Consider the following 10,379-nt stretch of genomic DNA (forward strand, 5'->3'; position numbering starts at 1 on the left):
ATTTAATACCACCAAACCACACTTCTAGAAATTATTAAGAAGGTAAAGTTTATTCTGTGTGTGTTCTAATCAGAGCCTTCAGAATCCTAAAGCATTTGATTGGTAAACATGCAATCCATAATTGCAAAGAAATTTGCAACTCAGTATAGCTAAAATGAGGGAAAAATTAGTTCTACAGTGGCATAATGATTGAATGTGATTTATTTTTTATGTGTTAATATAACTATGGCAGATTAGTAAGGCCCTAGGGTACTATATTAACTCCTGTGAGATCCCTGTAGGAGATTTATTTATTTTCATGGAAGGAAATTTCGAAGCATAAAGTTAAATAACTTTGCCCAGCACTCTGTAATAGAATTTTTATGCCTTCTACACAGACACAGAGACTGATACTGCTGCTATACAGTAAAGGATAGTTCCCAGCATCCTCTGGTCTCTATCCATTAGCACCTTTCCCCATCAAGCTATTAAACAGAAATCCCTCCAGGTTGAGAACCCTGCCCTAATATAAGCAGATTACTAATCCAAGCCTTTTTATGTGGGGGTAGTGATTGGAAGGCAGCGAGGGTAGGAGATCAGGCAGGTCACTAACACACAGAGCATAGCAAGGCAACAATCCACCCAGCTGGGATAGATTTGAAAACTTACCATGAACAACATGCCAACTGAGTGGGTGTGTTGGCTGGTCTTATGTCAACTTGACACACAAACTAGAGTTATCTGAAAGGAGGGAAGCTTAATTTTGAAAATATCTTCATACGATCCGGCTATAAGGCATTTTCTTAACTAGCGATTGATGGGGGAACACCAAGCCCATATTGGGTGCTTCCACCCCTGGATTGCTGATCCTGGATTCTATAAGAAAGCAGGCTGAGCAAGCCATGAGCAGCACCCCTTCATGACCTCTGCATCAGCTCCTGCCTCCAGGTTCCTGCCCTATTTGAGTTCCTGTTCTGACTTCCTTAGATGATGAACACTGATATGGAAGTGTAACCCAAATAAACCCTTTCCTCCCCAACCTGCTTTTTGGTCCTGGTGTTGCAGCAATAGAAACACAAACTAAGACAGTGGGATAACTTTTTTAAAAGGCAAAGTCGAATGGTTATAAGAGACAGAAACCCTCCCCAATTCATTCTAGTTGAAAAGGAATGTATTTTTAGGATGCAGCACTCTTTTGTAAATGAGGCACAGTTGAGAAAGAAGATGCAAAGTGGAGAAGCTGCAGACAACGGTTGCTTTTCAGTGGCTGCTGGACTCTTCTATGCAAGGTTTTGCATAGAAACTAAGCCTCTCTGCTACCTCTTGGCATCCGATCCCCCATACACGTGTTTTATACTTGACTTGAGCTTGCTGTGGCATTTACTTCAGAGTACACCTACATAAGCCATTTACATAGCGTCCTACACTGAATGGACTGCGACTTCAGGATTCTCAGAGAAGAATCAGATTGGTCAACTGCACACTCCAAATGACTCATCTCATGAGACCAAGAGTGAGCACACATGATAAAATGCTTTCTTTTCGCAGCCCTGACAGTGTGGGGTGAGTGATGGCACTTCTCAGAGAAGAGAATTTAGGAGGATGTATCTCCCCAAACACAGTTAAGACGCTGTCTTTGGATAGGGGCATGGCATGGGAGAAATTAACTATTAGAAAAATAAATGGAACAAATAAGTATATTTTATATTCATTGAGTAAATTCCTCAAATTGATTAGACCCCAAAGTTCAAGCATCATTAAATAAACTTGATTTATAGATCAAGTTCCATAAAGATAAGTAGGAAATGAGACTAAAAGTATAAACTGGTAGTTAACTGTCAAGGGCATTAAATGCAAGTTGAAACATTTAGATTTTCACCACCAGAATAAGAGCTTGATTAATAAGACACTAAAGAAAGCAGACCTCCTGTTATCTTAATTCTCAAAAATGAAGTTAGTGGATCATTTTTAATTAAACATTTTAAAACTTCAATTATAATTACATTACTTTCATCTTCCCTGTCTTCCCTCTAAACCCTCCCCTCATTCTCCATCAAATTGATTATTGCTACACACACATACATATACAAATAAATATTTGTAAATACAACTTCCCAGCTTCCCAAATCTGTTCACTGTGATTTATATGGATATGACTTCAGGGCTGACAACTTTGTATTGCATAACTAATTCAGAGGCTCATCCTTTGGAGGGGATAATTTCTTCTTCTCTCAGTAGATCACTTTTTAAAAACTAATTAAAATGTCAAGCTAAGACACCTGTAGTCATTTCACCATAACTACAACCAACAACATATATTGGGATTTTTCTGTGGGCCAACAACCATTTAATGCAATAACTGTTTGCAAGAATGTATAGAGTAAGGGAACCAGTGTTTTGTTCATTAAAAATGCTCTAGTCATTGAGGCTGAGATAGCTCAGAAGTTAAGAGCACTGACTACTCTTCCAGAGGTCCTGAGTTCAATTCCCAGCAACCACATGGTGGTTCACAACCATCTGTAATGAGATCTAGTGCCGTCTTCTGGCATACAAGCATACGTGCAGACAGAACACTGTATGCAAAATAAATAAATACAATTTTTAAAAACTGCTTTGGCTGTGAAGGAAAAAAAATGAAAGTTTCAGGAAATTGGATGGATCCGAAAAATATAGCATTAAGCAAGTTAAACCAAGCTCGGGTAAACAAAACCTGGAACCCAGTTCTCCCTTATCTACTGATCTTAACCTGTAATGTATGTGTGTGAGAGACTGAAGTCTCAACAGGAAGGACCAAGGGAGAATATTAGGTGATGAGGAGGGATGAGGGGTGGAGAGGACATAAGGACATGAAAAAGGAAAAGAGCGTGGGTGGGGGGTGGGAGAGGGGCTGGCTACTAGGCAGGGCCAGGGGCAGCAGAGGATGAGGATAGGGACAGGAGGATCACAAAGATACACTATGGTAGAATATGTCACAGAAGCACCCAACACAGTAGATGCTTACTTAAAAAAAAAAAAAGTAATGACAATTTTTTAAAAAGAGAAAGCTCTATCCTCCAAAATTCCCCTTGAGACCCTTTTAACAGATTCAAGAGCTTCCTAGCTACTGGCCAGATACCTTCATCCAACAGAACCCAATGCTTCCCACCCTCAGAGTTGGCCACAGAGATGGTTGGGATGGTGTAGTTTTTGACCCTAGAGTCCACCTGGGAATATCAATGTGTTTTGTAAAAAGACAAATCTCTGTGGAGAATAAAAACCTGGTCTAGGACTTAATAAGCCTGTTTTGTGCTTCAAATGCATTGCTAATGATAAACCAAGTAGATTCCTAGCAACAGATAATTGGTGATAATGGTGATTACTGACCTTACGCAGTCTTTCACCCAAACAGATGGCAGAGAGCTTAAAAAAAAATATGAACATTTTAAGGCATGATTCCTCCATCTTCTTAAGGAAAAGTTCCTCTAGGGTCAGCAATAGCTTGTATTTAATGCACTATATTATGTTATACACAACTAAATAAAAATTCTGGGCAATTCTGTTAGCCTGTTAATTTGCTAAGCAATTAGTGTTGAATGGATTTCCACCCTGAATATATTATAAGTGTATGGGTGCATGCCATCTCCATTTTCCTCCCACAGCTATCTTAAACCTCTTCCAACATGCTGGTGGAGGCAGGTTTGAGATCTTCCAGAGCCCTAAGACTGTAGGACCTATTTTCTGGAGTCTTTCCTCCACTTTATATAAAGTTATAAAAACATTAAAAAGGTATCAACATTTTTCTGTTTTGAGACAGGGTTTCTCTGTGTAGCCCTGGCTGTCCTGGAACTTGTTTTGTAGACCAGCTGGCCTGGAACTCACAGAGATCCTCTTGCCTCTGCCTCCTGAGTGCTGGGATTAAAAAGGTACTAACATTTATGATAATTTCTCAAACATTTACTTTGTGAAAAGGAACATTGAAAGGCCTCACTCTCTTCTTCAACCTTCTTTTCCTTGTTCCCAAAGGTGACTTGGCCTTATGTTATGTCATTCTTTATACTGGGTTCTGGGGAAAAGTAAAGACAATGTTTCAGTCTTGGTGAGTTCTCATTATCAACCTGACACAACATAGAGTCACTAGGGGAGAGAGAACCTCCACTGAAGACTTGTCTTCATCAGACTGGCCTGTGGCCATGTCTGTGAGACGTTGCTTTTACTGATGACTGATGTGGGAAGGCCCATCCCACAGTGGGTAATGCCTCTTCTGTGTGAGTGTTTACAACCCTTGGCTATAAAAGAAAGTGATCTGAGGTAAGTAGTATCTAATACCTTTAATCCCAGAACCCGGTAGGCAGAGGCAGGTGGTTCTCTGTGAGTTCAATGCCAGCCTGGTCTACAGAATGAGTTCCAGGACAACCAGGCTGTTGCATAGAGAAACCCTGTCTTGAAAACCAAACCACAAACCAACCAACCAACCAAACAAAGTGATCTGAGTGTGAGGCAATGAGCTAGCAAGTACTCAGTATGTATGGACGCGGCATCAGTTCTTGATTCCTGCCCTCATGTTCCTCAATGACAGACTGTGATCTGGAAGTGTAAGCTGAAATAAACCACTTCCTCCCACTGTTTTTGATCATGGCATTTATCACAGCAACAGAGTGAAACTAGGACAGCTTCGAGACCTAATGCAAATTGGTCATTATTGGGAAGAATTTGCATTTCTAAGCAAGACTCTCAGTGTTTCAGGAGGAAATGAATCTTGTGTTTTGGATATGTTGGCTTACACAGAGGTGGTGTTCAGGGGAGTACACGAGGAAGTGGGTGTAGCCTGAAAGAAAGACTTCCTCCTCCCCACTCCTTTATAGCCTCAGAGTACAGCTCTATGCTTTCAGGGTGGAGGACAGTGGTGGCAAGGCCAGAAGGAGAAAGAGGGAGAGCTGTGGCCAAGAGTCTGAGACAAGAGGTCTGCACTGGAATCCCAGAACCCTATGGCCTCAGGCAGGCCATGTATCTGGAGCTTCAGTGTCTTCTCATATAAAGTAGTGTGAATTCCGTTGCACATCATAAAAGAGATGGAAGAATTCAGCAGCGGCATGTGGTTTAAGCCCTAATGTTATTGTCACTGGCACTCAGTGTTTAGAACTGTAGGACTTACTTTTGCTTCTGTAGGAGAAACTGCTGGCCAGCCCACCCAAGCTTCAATCACCCTGCCCAGGTGCCCAGGCCAGCCTGCATGATCACGTGTGACAGACACTTCCTCCCTGAGCCAAACCTGCCTCTGTGCCCCCTATGCAGATGAAGACACGTGACCAGAGACGCCACAACAGGAAAGGACAACACAGCAGAGTCAGCAGCCTGAGCCAATGGGATCTTGGGAGGGGGTATAAAGGCAGGGCTAACTTCTCCTTCTCCAACTTCTTCTCCTTCTCCTTCTTCTGCAATCTGTTAGGCACTTTTTAAAAAAAATATGGAACGCTTCACAAATTTGTGTGTCATCCTTGCGCAGGAGCCATGCTAACCTTCTCTGTATCGTTCCAATTTTAGTATATGTGCTGCCTAAGCGAGCACCAAGCCTAACTTTTTAATAAACGAGCCTGCAGCATGCTCTACTACTCACTGACTCCCAGTGCTCGAGTTATTGGTTCTGTGTCTAAGAAGCAACAAGCTTCTTTTTCTTTTTAAAAGATGTGGCTCTATTGATTTATTTATACATGTGCAAACAGGTGTGTGTGTGTTTGCATGTGGAAGCTAGAAATTGACCTTGGATGTCTTTCATTGAAGTCAGAGTTCATCAGTTAGAAGGGCTGGTCAGGGAGCCAGAAGGATTTTCTGGTTCCGCCACTCCAACCAGAGTTAGGGTTACAGAGGTGAGTAACCACTCCTTGCTTTTTATATGGGATCCAAACTCAGGTCCTCATGCTTTATTTATGCAGTGGGCAATTACAACTGAGCCATTCCCTAGCCCCTGGATGTTTCATTTGGGAGAAGTAAGGAGAGAAGGGCCAGGGAATAGGATATTGAAGGGGAGGTTCCAAAAAGACTGAAAGGGAGAAGATAAAGTATGAGAGGCCCAGCCAGGACACTCCTGAAAGTCTCAGGTGCTTCCATAGGAGACGAATCACCTCTTAACCACAGAGAAGCTGACAAGGATGGAGCCTTCCCATACAAGTATAGTGGCTGGTTCCAGCCCTGTCTGCCTGTACTTCCTAGCCAATGCAATTTTGGAATAAACCCAGAACCCCAGTAGGATACACCTGTTCAAAATTCAGATGCCTGTAGGGGCCACAGAAATAGCTCAAATATCAGATGCAGCCAGGTATAGGGACATAAAGACCTGTATATTAAAGACAATTAAAGTTTCCCTCCATCCTGTTGATTCTAGCAGCCCGTGTCATATTTGCAAGCTTTGGCTTAACTCTCCAAGAAGTTCTGTGTAAGCCACTTCACCCAGAGCCTTACAGGCAATGCCCAAAAGAGGAAAGAGATGGCTTGTGAGTCAGTTCTCTGCCTAACCACTTCTTACATGGGACCATCACCAAGGATTCTGGAGGTCCAGAAGAGGCACCCTTCTGACCAGGAGTATATAACTCAGCCAGACTCAGAGAGCAAATCCATGTAACCCATGAGAAATCATTCATATTGGGTAAAGCATATAACTCTGACTGTCTTAAAACTGTGCATCAGAAAACGAACACAATATGAAAAGGACTCAAGGACAAAAGGTGGCAGAGGCAGCCTGGTTTAGAGTCTTAGATTCTAAAATTACTGAAGCCTCCAAGTGTCTCACATCTCTTGTTTGTAGATCAAGATCATCCTTATCCTACCCCGTCAAAGGAGGCCGTAGATAGGAAAGGATTGCTTCGACTTAAAACATGTTTATTTGTCCATGTGCCCATTCTTGAGTATACTAACTTTAGAATTTACCATTGTTTCTTTTCTGAAATATCAAATTCAGTATTTATCCCCCCCCCCAAAAGCTTGCTTAAACAGAGTGTGGTATTTCATGCCTGTAACCTTGGCACGTATGAAGCTGAGGCAGGGGGATGGTGAGTTTAAGGCTATGCAGTGAAACTGCCTAAATTTTAGACTCGCAGAAGAAAACCTGATAACTTACCAGGCATTTTCTAAAGTCTTTGGCTTCCTCAGGAGTCATAAGACTATTCTTATATCCTATGTTTCTCCACTTTGATGCCAAGTATACATCTATACACTCTGAGGTTTACTAAAAGCCATTCTTTGTCAATTACAATTGAATTGAGCAGAAACTATTCCCAGGCTTAATGCCCCTGCTCCAGTGACTGATGGACTGGTATATAAACATACATCTCAAATGCAGTAATGAATCTATCATTCATCATAGTTGTGGATACTTGCCATAGCTGAGCGGGGGCACTATGCATCATTAGTCAATCTTGTCACGTAGTGGTCTAGTATATCCTTTTATTCATAAGCAAACCTTAATATACAACTAGTATGTGCCAGAGTAAGTACTTGCTGCTTTTTCTACAACAAACTGAAAGTTCTCTTAAAGAACATGTAAAGCCAATGAGAAAGCAGAAGCTAGCCAAGGTTGCTTTAGCAGTGTTTAAGAGTGAAGGTGCATGTCTTAAAAGTTTACCCAGCTCCAATATGATTTTCAGGAAAGGCCAGTATGAAAACCTGGAGGACAGCAGGATGTGGGACTCTAAAGTTTTCTGAGATCATATTCTCATGCATCCAAAATATACTAAGGTTCTTACCCACCGGGCATATGCATGGTACACACACACACACACACACACACACACCTAAACAGAGAGAAGATATTGGCTCACGTGGTTATAGAGGCTGAAAAGTTCTGGGGTCTTCAGGGAGAATTGACAAGGAGGAGATCCAGAAGAGCCGGTGTGGGTTTTATCCAGAGGACAGTAGACTGGAGACCCAAAGACAGTCAATGTTTTGATTGAATATAAATGCAGGAAAAATTTGATGTTCCAGTTCAAAGGCAATCCAGGTAGGAATAATTCTTTCTTAACCCAAGGAGGGTCAGCCTTTTGCTGGCTAAGAATTGGTTGCAGTGATTATATTAGTATACCAGACAGACCAAACTTTTGTGTTTTCTAAGAAAATAGATCTTACTGACATAAGTAACTGTGTAAACAAAAATATCCAGCCTTCCTAAGGGGGGGAGGGAACCTTAGTCATCTGCTGTTTGCTTGCAATGTCCTAATTACAAATTATTTTTAAAAACTCATTATAAAATGAAAAAAAAGGGAGCATTTCTCTAAAAGCATTATGCTATTTAGGCTGAGTCCCTTATGATCACCAAAAAGATGAAAAAGGAAAAAATCTAGTTTACAGTAGAAATGACTGAACATATCTCTGCTTTATTTATTTATTTATTTATTTATTTATTTATTTATTTATTAATGTTTTGAGACAGGGTTTCTCGGTATTGTTTTGGAACCTGTTCTGGCACTAGCTCTTTAGACCAGGCTGGCCTCAAACTCACAGAGATCCACCTGCCTCTGCCTCTGCCTCCCCAGTGCTGGGACTAAAGGTGTGCACCACCAACACCCAGCTTATTTCTGGTTTTTAAAGGATGTGATTGAACTGTTTTTACTTGTTCACTGTGTTTATATCAAGCTCTATCAACTCATAGGGATACTGGGCTTGTTCAGTGGGAGAACACTATTCTGTAAAAGTGGTAGAACACACCTTTAATCCCAGCACTTGGGAGGCAGAGGCAGGCAGAAGCAGGTGGATCTCTGTGAGTTTGAGGCCAGCCTGGTCTGCAGATTGAGTTCAAGGAGAGCCTCTAAAGCTACAGAAAAAACCTGTTGAAACTGCTCCCCACCAGAACAGTGAATTAGAATGTTGACAAAGTTTTTATTTGCAAGCAACTTCTTTTCTTTCAAGGTAAAAAGATCCCATCTTTGATTTCTCTTTAAAGTAAGAAAATCACAAAACACATTACCTTTTGTTTGAAAATACTTTGTGGATTTAAAAAATGTCAATAATGTGTTCCCACTTGAGATGATTTAGTCTGAGTGTGTATTTAAACATTGTATCAACAATTTATAATGATTTATTTTTACTTGTTTGTGTGTGAGTGTGTGTGCACTCATAACTTCAGAGACAAGAAAGGGTCTCCAGCCTGGAGCTGGAGAAATAGGCAGTTGTGAAGAGCCTGATTCCCTGATGTCGATGTTGGAAATAGAGCTTGATCCTCAGGAAGAGCAGGAAGTGCTTTTAACCACTGAGTCATCTTTCCAGCCCTGTAACAGTATTATTTTGATCACCCTCTGCCACTTACTTTTTAAAATGTAGTAACTCTGAAATAATAAAAAACAAGAAAAATTATTAGAACAGGTAACAGTAAAAGCCTAGGGACCTTTAATAACAGAGAAACAAAATCCCCATCTAAAATGTGTCTGTCTCTACTTTTCCCCCTTGATACACAATCACATACAGACATATGCAGACACACATAGGCACACACACGAACAATAACATGGACATATTTTTCTTCCAGATGAAACTGGATCAAAATACACCCTAGGTACAAGCCTGAGTGGTAAGTGTGGTGACAACACAAGCAGGTGTCTGAGGTTCTACTAAAAGAAATGCTACCTGTCCGAGATGTTCGGCTTAAAAATGGAATTTTTGGAATGGATTTTCATTTATTGATACAAATTTAAGGTCAATTTTGTGATATGTATATTTCTCCTCTTGTTTAGGTATTGTGTTTATATAGCTCATTTAAAAATTAATGTATACTTTAGCACAGGTTATAGATAGTTACCTATGATAGTCAAAACTTAGTTAAGTTAGTTAGGTTTTCTAGCTGTACAGAGATATATTTGAGATGGATAAATATTCTTCAAACAATTCAAAGACCTACAGAATATGGCATTTAAGATGGTTTAGGGTTTTTCTTAACAGTGAGGCACAACTGCTCCCTGGCAACACCACCTGTGTCAGAAAGAAAGATGGACATCAAAGAAACTCGTTATGGAGTTTACTTAATATGACAAGACTAGCCATTTGAACAAGATACTTCTCTTGTGTGGACTATTTGACTTTATGTTGTATAAAGTAGACATGCAGAATCCATAGGAAAGTGACTGCTGATACAAGATGGACATTGCTATAGGGTTCCTGCTTCATGGAAGAGTCTGCCAGATAGTCTACAGGACACAGAGAAAAATGACTGACAAACTGCCAGCACAGGTTGGACAGTTTAAAGTTTCTTGCTTTGCTGAGGAGTTTGCCAGATACACTATGGCCTATTGGCTGAAGATGGAACATTCCAGAACTTCAGGTAACTGACCAGGTAGCAAGATGTCTCTGTCATTTCTAGAGTTTATATATTATCTTTCTGTGGTCTTTGATGGAGTTGAAGACAGATAGTTATGGTTATAGTTTTCTTTAGTTAGGATTAA

At 40.7% G+C, this 10,379-nt stretch overlaps 1 non-coding gene across 1 annotated transcript; it reads right to left on the reverse strand.

Moving 5' to 3' along the window:
- Window positions 1–5,416: 5,416 nt before the first annotated feature.
- On the reverse strand, window positions 5,417–5,523 carry LOC127226560 (U6 spliceosomal RNA). Its single transcript, XR_007834891.1, has one exon. It is a non-coding gene; the product is annotated as a U6 spliceosomal RNA (small nuclear RNA).
- Window positions 5,524–10,379: the final 4,856 nt, after the last annotated feature.

The sequence above is a fragment of the Phodopus roborovskii genome, unplaced genomic scaffold (assembly GCF_943737965.1).
Source record: "Phodopus roborovskii unplaced genomic scaffold, PHOROB, whole genome shotgun sequence".
Taxonomy (NCBI): Eukaryota; Metazoa; Chordata; class Mammalia; order Rodentia; family Cricetidae; genus Phodopus; species Phodopus roborovskii.